The sequence below is a fragment of the Phaenicophaeus curvirostris genome, chromosome 1 (assembly GCF_032191515.1).
Source record: "Phaenicophaeus curvirostris isolate KB17595 chromosome 1, BPBGC_Pcur_1.0, whole genome shotgun sequence".
In the NCBI taxonomy this organism is placed as follows: Eukaryota; Metazoa; Chordata; class Aves; order Cuculiformes; family Cuculidae; genus Phaenicophaeus; species Phaenicophaeus curvirostris.
Window position 1 is genome coordinate 19,126,735 of NC_091392.1, and position 12,532 is coordinate 19,139,266.

Sequence of the window (12,532 nt, forward strand, 5' to 3'; positions counted from 1 at the left end):
TCCTTCCCAAAACATGAACAACCAAGGCCACTTTCCAGCCTCTCATCATATGCAGACTGAGTTACAAACCATTGTGTCTCATGACTTTGTGCCAGGGTTAGTATTTCATTACTGATTCAAAAGAAGGGAGGAGCAAATGACTCATAGTCTGAACTTATTCAGAATTACTACCTTTCTTTAGCCTTTGCTTTTCTCAGGCTTTGGAGGCCCATGAGTGAATTATTTCTCCTATGTTATGGTAAAAAGTAAAAAAATGCAGGAATCTACAGATTGGCAAATGTAATCTTCCTTTTTTTCCCCATAAAATCATGATAATGAATGTTTAGGTTGAAAGAACAAAAATATTCAAAATAATAATAAGAACAACTACAATTTTGCATTTATGTACACATATGATGATGCAATCTTTAATTACATGACTGACTGCTTTTGTGATTTGTTTTTTTTTTAACATTAGACCCTCTCCCCAATCAATACATAGGATGAGTGCTGTTTTCTCCATGGGTCACAACTAATCAATGTCTTTTTTTATCCTCTTAATTAAATTCTTGCCTTATTTACAGCACAACCTCTAAGCTCTTTACTGAAGAAAAACTGTGCATTTCCTTAGGCACCTTCCTAGGAGAGTCATTATTATAATGCAGACATAATAGATTATTTTCTTCATGCACCTCATGAAAGCATGCACCTCATGAAAGCATTCAGATCTAGTATTGCCATTTTCAGATAGAATATGAAAGAATGGAGACTCAAGCAGTCAAAAGACTGCATTGAACTTCCATGCCTAGATGTTCCCATCATTTACCCCTAAATCTGTCTAATTCTTTAGTGAATTCATAGTTTTTTGACTTATATTACTACTCACTTCAGTTACAGGAATAAAGTTTGAGCAGTGACCATACATGAATGTGTATAAAGAAGGATGAAGGTACTGCCATTACAGGATGTCAGTGAAAAGCTTGATATAAGTTTCTTTTACATATATATATGTTTGATGCACTTTTCTGATGATACCATTAAACAGAAATACAGTGTATTTACTTCAATGTGTATGGTTGATCAAACTTGTAGATAATTTCATTATGTAATTCCCTGTCTCATTGACTACTGGATTTGTGAATGTGTCTTTCCAATTTGTTAAAGAAAAGAAAGAAAAAAAATCTTGAAACAAAATAGGAAGAAGTCCTATGTTGTCGTATAATAATGTTCTAACATTCAGCAACTTTCACATCTTCTGAAGCCATTTTCTGGAACTTTTCTGAAAGTTTGAACAAATCTAAGTTTGCACAAAATCACAAAATCATTAATGTTAGCAGGGACATATGGAGAGTCCAAGCCCTCTGCTCAAAGCAGGGTCGTCTAGAATAAGTTGCCCAACACTATGTCCAGTTGAGCCTCGGATCTCTCTAAGAATGGAAACTCCACAACCTCTGTGGGTAACCTGTTCCAGTGTTTGACTACCCTCACCGTAAAGAAGTTTTTTCTTATTTTCAAGTGGAATTTAATGTCTTCTAATTTGTGACCACTGACTCTTTTCCTGACATTTTGTCCTCACATTGTAGAAGGCTGTCAGGCTAGTTAAGCACAGTCTCCCCTTTGTAAATCCATCCTGACTATTCCCAATCACCTTCCTACTTTTCATGTGCCTGGAAATAATTTCCAGGTTTGTTGTTCTACCACCTTTCCAGGGACTGATTTAAGGCTGCCTGGCCTGTAGAAACTTGGATCTTCCTTTATACTGTTACCGAAGGTAGGAGTGATATTTGCTTTTCTTAACTTCTATGTTAAGTTTAAAACTTCTGCCATCAAGAGGACCGAACACTGGAATATTCAAATCTAAAATACACATCCACATGACCCATCCAAATGATGAGAGGCAGAAGGCCATTATCCAGCATGGGCCAATCCTGAAAGTGTAAGGAAAAAAGTCATCTTACTCCCCTCAATTAGGAGATTTTTCCACCGTGCAAAGGAATTAGGAGATTCAGAAATCCTGAGCATATCCAGTTCCCTGGAAGCTATGTTCTTTCCAGTCACATATTGTTTTGCTTTATGAAGTGACTTTATGACACAATCGCTGTTATAATACCAGGAAGTTCCCTCTTGAATTAATATGTCATGTGTCCACCCCTTCCTCTAACCTAAAGCTTGTTCCAGCACCTCTGTTAATGAATGGTCTCACAAATACCAGTCAAAATTTGCCTAAGTTAATCCAACTTGATTACATACAATTTTTTCCTGAACTAGAATAATATTCTAATTTTCTCTCTTCCTAGTATATACCTACACTGACATAGTCATAAACAGTCATATTGTTCTTATCCTTATTTTATCTAAAATTCAAATTCTTCTGACTTCCATAACTCCAGATTTCCTTTCAACTATTTGTAATAAATTATCTTCCAGTTTGAGTCTTACTTCTTGCAAAAGGGTACCTATAACTGAGCATACTCTTCCATAAGAGGTTTTGTTAACATCTGGTGTGATGACACATGCATTTTGCTATGTATGCTAGAAATACCATTTGTGATATATTTTGAGACTCTGTTTTTCACAGGTTAACATTTTGGAACCTCATATTTAACTTGTTATCAGCTATTGTAATAATTTCCAAAGTCCTTTTCAGTCAGTAATATCAGATCAATAGTTTTAGAGACTGGTGAGTAGCCAATATTCCTAACTACATGATACTTGAGTTATCTTATTTCTTAAAGACCTCAGAATGATCATGGTTTTCCTGTATAATATAAAAGATCTCAAATAATGCCTGATTTTTTCTGTTATCCATTTTAGTGCATAATTTTATTCTCTTAGGAAGCTTAATGACTTTTTTATAATTTGTTCTAAAGTATTTCATATGGCTGAGGTCAGATTAACAAGCCTATAGTGGCTGAATACATCCTACATTATTACTATTACTATTTTATATTACTACATTACTATTACATATTAGCAGTGTCTAAGTATTATCTTTTTAAATTAAATTACTTCTGATGTGTGTGATTCATTAAAAACACTTCATTGTGTCTGCAATGTCTAGTATTAATTGTTTCAGAATTCAGGGAAAGATTGAAATCTCTTTATTTTTCTCCCTCTCTTCCCCCTTCCCCCCCAGCCCCCCACCCTGCATCCCATAAGAATATGGAGCTCTTTGAATAGTTCTTTCTTTCTATTTGAATTTCCCTTCCAATTCATATTTGGTGTTTCGGTTTTGGGGCTTTTTTTGTATTGGATTTGTTTGGCAAGGTTTTGGTAGTGGTGGGTTACAGGAGTGGCTTCTGTAAGAAGACGCTAGAAACTTCCCCGGCATCCTATAGAGTCAGTGCCAGCCATTTCCAAGAGAGACTCACTGCTGGCCAAAACTGAGCCAATCAGTGACAGTGATAGTGCCTCTGTGACTAGATAATTAACAAGAGGAAAAAACTGTTGTGCAACAACAGATGGGAAAGAGGAGTGAGAATATGTAAGAAAACCATGCTGCAGACACCAAGGTCCATGAAGTAGGAGGTGGAGTAGTTGCTCCAGGTGCCAGAGCAGAGATTCCCTTGCAGCCTATGATGAAGACCATGGTGAGACAGGCAGTCCTACAGCCTACACTGGAGAAGTTCATGGAGAAGTTCATGGAGAACTCTCTCCTGTGGGAGGACCCCATGCTGAAGCAGAGAAGAATGTGAGGAGGAAAAAGAGGCAGAGACAATATGTGATGAACTGACTGGAAACTCCATTATCCACTCCCCTGAGATAATCGGGTCAAGGAGACAGAGAAATCACAAGTAAAGTTGAGCTTGGAAAGAAGAGGTGAGGGGAAACTATTTTAAGATCTGATTTTACATCTCACTATCCTGCTCTGACTTTTGATTGGCAATAAATTACATTAATTACCCCAAGTTAATTCTATTTTGCCCATGCTACTAACTGGTGAGTGACCTTCCTGTCCTAATCTTGACACATGAGCCTTTCATTGTATTTTTCAATTGAGAAAGATCTATTTCAGGTATTAAGAAAGTGACTTATTACATAGGTAATGGATTATCAAATTAAAAGAAGAATTTGACCTCAATTTGACCTTTCCTAAAAGGGAAGTTCATTATAGGAGTGTGAGAAAATATTCTTTTCAGTACATGAGGTCATGAACCAGAATGTATTTTAAGTTAGTGAGATATTTAATATTTATGTTAGTATTGCTTAAATCTCTATGACTGTATTGTGTTAAAGCGGAGGTTCACTCTCATTCCTCTATCACGACACTAATGATATGATAGTGAAAGAGAGTAATCTGTTTATGCAAACCACAGACAGTGTGGTATACTGCTGATTTATTCCAGTAAGGTTGAATGAGAGAAGCGTGGTCAAGAAGCCAGTGATCATGCATGTTGAATCCAGACATGGATGTTGTAGCAACAACATAGCCTCATAAAGAGGATGTCCCTTCACTCAACAGCAGTAGCTGATTTTTTTACAATTTTAAGCTAGTTGTACAGGCCAAAGATTCTTGTTAGCCTTTAATCAATCACTTCATCTCCTTACAGGGAATTTTCATGCAGGACTTGGACAAAGTCCATCCTATAAACTGTGAAAACACATTAAAATTTCTTCCATGTATGTCAGTTGACAGAAATGCTGAATGGAAACTAATGTATGCATATGTAAATTGGACCCTTAGGGAGATCTATAGAATTGATTCTTTTCCAAGTTCATTTCCAATATTTTGAAATGGTAATATACTAGGATATCATAGTATTTGGTGTTTCTTGCTGGCTAGTGCATTGTGGTACTTCCTTCATCTTACAGTCTTATATAGCTATGCTGGATTTATACTTCAGTGGAAGATAAAAACTGATCTAATAATTGCATAGCTTCTTACTATGTACAGTGATTTGTAATTTCCATTTTGTCTAGTAAAGCAGTCCTCTTGCAAGAAGATAATCTACATTTGGCACAATGTACTTCTTGTTATTGTATGCCAAAGTATAGGCACAAAATATAAATTATTGTGAGCATATGCACAGTAAATGTTTAATAGCAAGAGTCTTCTGTCATCTCTAGAAGATTTATCCTATGTCTGTATATTTTTCTGTATCTCCTTAATTCAGGAACCACCTGCTTATATGAAATAATTGGGGTTTTTTTTATGCTTTTGTCTCACATTGAAAGGGTGCGTAAATACAACTCTAAAAATACAACTCTAAAAATACAACTTTAAAAATATCACGGTCTATTACACCAGAGGATAGTGACACTTAATGACATATATATTAATTGTATAATATTTAGTCATTTGAATAAATGCATGAGTTAATGTGCTTGAGCAGGATTAAAGTCACATTAATACAGTTCTAGAAATATCTTAAAAGGAATGAAAGTAAATAAACATAAATGGGCATCTAGAAAGTGTGTTTGCAGTTGTATAGCATGAGATCTGCAAAACTTTACTCATCGGATCTTCATGGTCTCATAGAGGTGGATGGAAATATTCATGATATGTATGTAAAGGTTCAGAGCATTGAAGCTTACATGTATAATCTTGTTTTCTGTTTCAGCTCATTCACCACACTGAGGAGATTTTTATTGCTTGTAAAATTCCATTGAAGTTACTAAGTCATGGAACATGTGGAATGTGCACTTGAAGCCCAGAAGGCTAACCATGTCCTGGGCTGCACCAAATGAATTGTTACCAGCAAGTCAAGGGAGGTGATTCTGCTCCTTTACTCTGCTCTGATGAGACCACAAATGAAATACTGCATCCAGCTCTGGACCCCTAAGCACAGGAAAGACATGGACCTGTTGGAGCGAGTCCAGAGGAGGGCCACCAAAATGATCAAAGGTCTGGAATACCTCCCCTGTGAAGAAAGATTGAAAGAGTTATGGTTGTTCAGCTTGGAGAAGAAAAGACTCTGAGGAGACCTTATTGCAGAGTTTCAGTACTTAAAAGGGACTTATAAGAAAGATAGGGAAAAACTATTTGCAGGACCTGTAGCTATTAGACAAGGGGTAATGGTTTTAAAATAAATGAGAAGTTTAGACTAGATATTAGGAAGAATTTATTTTTTTTTTTGCTGAGTGTAGTGAAACACTGGAACAGGTTGTTTAGAGAGGTGGTGGATGCCCCATCCCTGGAAATATTCCAGGTCTGGTTGTATAGCACTCTGACTAATCTGAGGTTGACAATGTCCCTTCTCACTGCAGGTGGGTTGGACTAGATGACCTTCATGCTCCTTTCTGATCCAAACCATTCTATGATCCTATGTTTCTACATCAGAAACTTTTATGCCTTTTAAACAGAAATAGCACCACCTAAATGACCCTAATTTTGGAGGACCCAGGTCTCCACAACTTGCATCACAGAAGCTACTGACGTAAAGCTCGTAGCTACGACTCTTCACATCAGATAACTAAGTGTAAAAAATTATCAATCTCGAACAACCCTTTGTAATTAAGAAGATTAATTTTCCATTTACATTTGAATTACAATTTTGCCAAATCTTAAATAACGGTGTATTCAGAAATCTTACTGAAAGTATTCTCTTTTCAGAAGACCAATGTTTATAACTTGTATAAAAAATAAAAATTACAAGCAGACACATATGGAGAGGTTTTTTTGTTTATTTTTGAGTAAAGGAATGAAGAACGTTAATAGTCATCATCAATACTGATGAAAGTAAACACAAGTGCTGCATATGAAAACTATTTAAACCAAAACCAAAACCAACTTTCTTAGAAACAGAAGGGGAGGGGATATTTTTGTTTAATTGGTCTTTTTTTTTTACACCTTGCAGCATCCTTTTAATTATTCTTTTGGCTTGCTTTGTTGGAAACACTTGCAGATATATTAAGACCAGTTAGAAAAATCCCAGATGTGTATTTCCACTTAGTTTCTCAAACAAGTACATTGCCAGGAAAAAAAAAAACAGATGTGAATTTCTCCTTGATCTCCCAGGCATATTCCCAGCAAGAAACCCAGCCTACAAAAAAGGCAGAGATGCAATAGTGAACAGATGTTGAAGGTATGAAAAAAGAAATCAACCTCTTGTCCTATAAGCTAGTATAGTTTAGAAAAAGTAAAGTAGGCTACACTTCTTTGCGTATTTATGAAACAGCAGCTAGTGTAAGATGCTGTCTCCATGGCAGCTCTTTTATATTGATCCAAATCTGCAAAGTTTCCGAGGAGAGCTAAGGAGCAGATCACAATGAAACAAAGAAAATCTCAGGTCCATACAAGGCTTTTACTGAAGAAGAAGTTTCACTTAAAAGGCAGAATTTATTTCAATAATGAAAAAAGAATAAAACTTAAATCAGAAAGGATGGATTTTAAGCATAAGCAAATATCAGGGGAAGAGAAATAAAAATTTTCATTTTTACATCTCTTATTTCAAAAAGGCGTCTCAAAAATTTAACATGCATTTGAAACTACTTTTAGAAAATAGCACTTTCTGGAGTAATAGTGACATCTTTACATCAAAGGCAAAAGAAGCTGTGTATTAATTTGGTTTCTGGGGAGATGGTACATTTCTTCTTACAGGCATATCATGTTCAGAGGAAGCTGACAGGTGGAAAAAGTGAAGCAGAGCTTTAAAGGATGATCCTCACAATATCGGCAGTTGTCAGGTAATTTCATGGGCCTGAGTCATCTCCAGGATATGTATATCGAGAGGCAACATGCTGTGCATCGAGCTCCCTCTGCAGCATCCTTTTCCTTCCTAGCCCACATTGAGGGCTCAGCTGATTTCTTATCTCACCTAAGAATCCAGGTTCCAAAGAAGTGATTGCAGTCCACATCTCCCTGGGCTCCGTTCAGCATGGTTCAGAGAAGCTGATTGCTCTCCGAAAGAACCAGCTGTTCCTGTTTTACTGAGTAGCATAAAGGAGCAGCAGCAATAAAGAAGTTGGGCAGTACCGGTCATGGGCTTTTCTATTCAAACATCAATTGCTCAAAGAACTAATGAAAACAGTGTCTGCTGTTAATCAAAATGGTCTAGGGAAGAATATCCTCAGTATGGTTCCATTCATTTATCTCAAAACAAGAGAGTAATCTCTCCCCAGAAGTCATCTCTGATTGTTCAGAAGCCAGGGCAGTGTTTAGAATCTGATTAGATAATAATGATAATTACAGAAAAATACCCATATGGCCATTATTATTTCAGTTTTCCTGCTAGTAATTATGGTAACTCCTGCAACAAACCTACCTTATGTAGTCATACAAACTAATTAAAATGTAATTTCCACATCTGCAAATGTTTTTGCCAATGGCTAAATTCAAATGGAGTTTCTGAGTGTACTGCAAGAAACCCTACAGCCTGGAATACTCACTATTTTAATACTCCGTTATGCTTCAGGTCCTTTCAACAGCTCTGCATGTCTTTCAGCAAGTAACCAGCAGCATGCCTGCATACTCATCTGGAAGAAAATATTTCAATATTCCATGTTTGTGAGAGGAGAAGGAAAGTGATTGAAGCTTAACTAATCTTTGTCAATAACAGACAATATTTTCAAGCACCAGTGCTTCAAATTTAGGGGCTTAAAATATTAAGGTATCTGGTTCTCAGTAACTTGCAGCTAATCTTTATTTATTCCAAGTGCAGATGCAGTTTCAAGAAGTAATTTTTCACTGGCTGTGGATCAGCTAGAGCTAAGCATTGATTCTGGAGGACCTGTACCACAGGGCAAACCAAGCACCAAGCAGTAGGCTGACACAAACACTACCACTTTGTTATGGTCAAAAACTGGGCGGAGGTATTAGGACTTTGAGGTTTCTAATGCAAATCAATAATTTTCAGGATTCAAAGTGCACATACTACAAATTCAGCAGCAGAAGTAATGAAAGACTGATATCATTCAGGCCAAAATTAGAGTTAATATATTAAAATCAATGAAGCCAGGACCCTGACTGAATAGCCAGGATCCACAGTAAATATGTATACCAGATGAAGATAATCTCCTGCTTTCACTGTTGTTTTTACACAGGCTAACAAGATTAAAGGCCTGTTGTATCAACCCACAAAGGGATGAATAAGAAAAGAGACAGAAAAAGAGGTACACTTTATTTTTTTATTCCTAAAACTGACATGCAGAAAAATCCAGCTACAGAAACATTTAGTGGATGGATTTTCAAAGTCTTGGAGGTCTTCCAATTAGAGGTGCTACTTCAGTGCAAAATACAAGAAGATGATCTGATTATTACCTGAAGATTCTGAAAGCTAAAAACGAGAGCAAGATGATTGGGTTTTGTATAAACACTGCGTAGAAACTAAATGTTTTCCTGGGGAATAAACAGGATAGGAAAAATAAAGGGTGGGTTTCCTTTCCACTCAAAATATTCCTGCACTGCAAACTCTAGGAAAAAAAGCACAAACATTGAACAATGAATGATCTCCTAAGTGAAACCAATTGCTAGACCAAATACCAAAATGTACCCAGTTTTTATTGTCACTGAAACTAGTGACAACTGGCAAGGAAGCAAAAAACATAAAAAAACAAACCAGAAAGCAAGAAATGTTCTCAATTTTCAATACATTAAAGAATATTAATAAACTAAAATCTTAGGTCATTTCAACCTAACTCTGCCTTTCTTTAAATTAATTTATTGTTTCTCATCTGTGTTTGAATTTATATTACAATTTTCAAGATATTCTAAACATATATACTCATACACATATATACAAGCCTCTTTTCTTTGTGAAATAAGCAGAAACTAGTTTCACTGAGTTAAAATTGTGATATTCTGTCGCAGTGATGAATGAACTTACAGTCTCATATCAGAAATTTTAGCTCCCAGTATATGCACTTTGTAGGCTGAACAATGACCATGAGAAAAGAGAACAGAAGTGATAGTTCTGCAAAGATCCCCTATCAAGTATATATTTGACTCAAACAAAATTACTGTTATGTTCTAAAGTTCTTTCCAGAAGAAATAATTTCCTAACAGTGCAGCTGCTTCCTCACATTTACAGGTCAACTGCCTTGAGCATTAATATGGACAGTGCATAGAGAGCTGAAGTTATGAAAGGAGCTTCTGAGAACCATAAACTGTTTTTTTAATGTCTCTGTTTGTGTTTTAGGGGGAGTACAAGTCATAGAATCATAGAATAGTTTGAGTTGGAAGGGACTGTAAAGATCATCTACTTCTAACTCCACTGCCACGGGCAGGGACATATGGTTGGCCCAGAAGGCCAACTGTGTCCTGGGCTGCATCAAAAGAAGCATGGCCAGCAGGTTGACGGAGGTGATTCTGCCCCTCTATTCCTCTCTTGTGAGACCTCATCTGGAGTATTGTGTCCAGTTCTGGAATCCTCAACGTAAAAAGGATATGGAGCTGTTGGAACAGGTCCAGAGGGGGGCTACAAGGATGATAGGAGGGCTGGAGCACCTCCCATATGAGGACAGGCTGAGAGAGTTGGGCTTGTTCAGCCTGGAGACCTTATAGCGACCTTCCAGTACCTGAAACGGGCCTACAAGAAAGATGGAGAGGGATTACTCATAAGGTCTTGGGGTGATAGGATGAGGGGGAATGGGTATAAGCTGAAGAAGGGCAGATTTAGACTAGAGATTAGGAAGAATTTCTTCACCATGAGAGTGGTGAGACACAGGAACAGGTTGCCCAGGGAAGTTATGAATGCCCCATTCCTGGAAGTGTTTAAGGCCAGGTTGGCTGGGGCCTTGGGTAACCTGATCTAGTGAGATGTTCCTGCCCATGGTAGGGGAGGTGGAACTTGATCTTTAAGGTCCCTTCCAACCCTAAATGTTCTATAATTCTATGATCTTATGCTTCCTCTCAGATGATCACTCATTAGAAATATTACACTTAATTAGAGTTAAACCAGAATGAGGACAGAAATATGACTTATCAATTATTTTAATGTTTCCTTTGAAAATAAGTAAATAAAAAAAATATTTACTTAAACTGTGTTTCCAAAATAAACTCTAACTTTTGCTGGGTTTTTCTTGAGCATGGTAGATAAAGTCTTTAACAAAGGTATCCTGTCTAAGACCAAGAAATACCTGCAGGTGCCATAGTTCAGAGTATTTAATTCAGAGTATTTCTGCAGTAAATCTTTTTCTTTATCTTAACCTTTTGTCGATAGAATTATCTTTAGAGTGGACAGGAATTGACAAACTGGAGATAAGAAATAGAACATCTTTTACAACTCTCATCTGCACCCATTAACCTTAAAAACACTGAAAAGTATTTTTCCAAACTGTTAATTTGTTACCACATTTAGAGCTGCTTTTTTCATCCCAGCACTAAGAAAGAGCATACAAAGCAGAGAAGATATTCATGGGATAATTGGTAAAGACTACAACTGAAATATATTTCTAGACAGACTTGTAGTCTTCATATATACATAATGGACAAATCTGCAAAGTACTGGAAAGAAAGAAATGTTTAGTCTGAAAGAAAGAGATGTTTTTCCTGCTGTTTTTGGTACATGTATTCTAAAGCAGTACACGCATTAAAAAAAAAAAAAAACAAACCCAAAAAAAACCCCACTTGCTTACCAAGAAAAATTACATCAAATGCTAAAATCTTGTTCTTTGACTTCAGTGTTTGCAATAGTACATAGGAAATTAAAGAAATCAGCACCTCCTTGACTTGCCTGGCTGAATTGTATACCTGCCTTGTATATATATAGTTCTACATTTCACAAAGTGTCTATAAGATCCTGGAAAATGAAGAACTTAGTTGGGAATTTCATTTCTTGAAAGAAAACAAGAAGAAGAAGATATGCATGGAAAGACAATAGTGTCCTTCTCATACTTCTTGAATGGTATTCAAACATGGTTTTGTCATTTTTTTTCTGGAGGCAGGTATGAATTAGTGAGTAGTGGTGTGGGAGTTTTTTCAAATAAAGGTAGATGTTTTTAATGATAGCAGTTAAGTTAGGATGCTGGGTATTTCAGCTCTACTGAGATTATATTTAACATGCCATGATCTTGAGTTTTTTTCATCTTAAGTTGATATTAGAACAAGCAATGCTGTACACTGATCATTATTAAAGAATGTATTTGAGTGTTATAAAAAGGTTAGTTCCAGCAAACACAGAGAATCTCTAATGTTGTAGATACTATTCAATGATAATGCTAAACAATTAGTGATTTATGACTACCGAAGCATTTATGTGAATCTCACACATAGATTTCAGCTTCAGCTTGAAATATAACTTTATGATGAGAGCTGAAATAAATTGAAACTCTAATAATTAGGAAAATGTTTACAAATAGTAACAGTAGAGTTAACACACATTTATTCCTTTAGATTGTGCACTGCATATGGAAATCACTTAAGGTAACTGCTTTCTCAGATAATCTATGTTTTTATTTATTAATGAAAAGCAGTAACCACCACTTAATAAGGAGCTGTAATAATATACTTCAGTCAGGAATTAGCCTTTGTTAACTTTTGCAGAGTTAAAAACTGCTCCTTCAGAACATATCCTTATCCAGTATCAATAAGTGAAACTGCTGAATTTCTAGTGCTGTGTTGATGTACATCAGCCACAGATCTGACAGCAGTCCTACCATGAGCTAACTTTGTGTG